We start from the raw sequence: 1,334 nt of genomic DNA on the forward strand, positions 1-1,334 counted from the left end.
TTTATCATAAAACTAAAACGGTCGTTACTTTCAAGGTCTCAATAAACATCACACTCCAATCTCACGAACTGGGTTGAATAGCTCATAGAATACAAGATTAAAAATACAGATGAGCGAATTCTAGGTCCTCAAAAGCATATGCTAGTCTTGATCAGCATCTTCAAGTTCTTGCATCTGTACATGAGCACAAATTCGGTTAATCAATTCAGTTATGTTAAAGCAATTACACAACTGATTGTTGTTTAGTGATTCCATAACTAACACAGATGGAATGGATTTTATCATTTCATTTCATTGTAGCCATTGAGATTTTGCAAACTGTGTTTTTGCAGATGGGAAACACGGAGGAATACATCGACGGGCAATTGACAGGAAACCTTGGAGAGATCTTGATCAGGTAAATATATATTATTACCTCATTATCTTTTACTTATTGTCTCCTTCAAAAATTCAGTTTATGTTTCCAGCAAAAATGTGAAAAATTGGACTTAGCCATTAACTAGAGTAGTAGACGATCCACACCTCTTTATTTGTGTTAGTCATGGAATCACTAAATCAGTTTTGTAAATTGCTTGCATTAAAATTTTTACGGCTCCGTTTGAATTAATAGTACCTAATTTTTACACACAGATGCAACAATGTCTTGTATGTCCGAGGTGTGCCAGAAGATGAAGAACTTGAAGATGCTGATCAAGACTAGCCTATGCTTTTGAGGACTTAGAAATCGATCGTCTCTGTATTTTTCAATCTTGTATTCTATGAGTTATTCAACCCATGTTCGTGAGATTTGAGTGATGTATTTATGAGACCTTGAAAGTAAAACTAACTTCCTGCCATGTTTTCTTTTCATTGAGATGGGATGCATCATTGGTGCATTTCTGTATACAAAGTCAGCAAATTAGTTCTAATGGATCCGAAAAGTTTCGAAGCAAACCTAATTGTTAGTCACTGAATCCATAACTAACAAAGGCAAGAGGATGGATGTGTGTGTGTGTGTGTGTGTAGGTGTAGCTAATAATGGCTACGCCCAATTCTTAAGATTTTGAATTTTCTTGTTTATTTCAGGTAATTTGAGTTTGGAAAGAACGCAAAGATAGAAATTACTCCAGAAAGTGTATATACAATGAATGTGTAAAGTCATTCCCACGGAAATACTAATACTGCAAGCTAGCTAGTAAAAAACACACAAAGACACAGAGCAATTTTGTTATAATACAATAATAACGCTTTAGTACTAGCAGTCAGTCACCGTCACACTCACACCTAGGCAGAATGATACGAGTGTGTTGTTGTACCCTTTGATCACAAGAAGAACGAAGTAATTTTTATAGTTA

At 35.1% G+C, this 1,334-nt stretch overlaps 1 long non-coding RNA gene across 1 annotated transcript; it reads left to right on the forward strand.

Annotated features, from left to right (window-relative positions):
* Positions 308-667, forward strand: LOC109127509. The gene is made up of 2 exons (XR_002034072.1): positions 308-397; positions 631-667. It is a non-coding gene; the product is annotated as an uncharacterized LOC109127509 (long non-coding RNA).

The sequence above is a fragment of the Camelina sativa genome, chromosome 11 (assembly GCF_000633955.1).
Source record: "Camelina sativa cultivar DH55 chromosome 11, Cs, whole genome shotgun sequence".
Classification (NCBI taxonomy): Eukaryota; Viridiplantae; Streptophyta; class Magnoliopsida; order Brassicales; family Brassicaceae; genus Camelina; species Camelina sativa.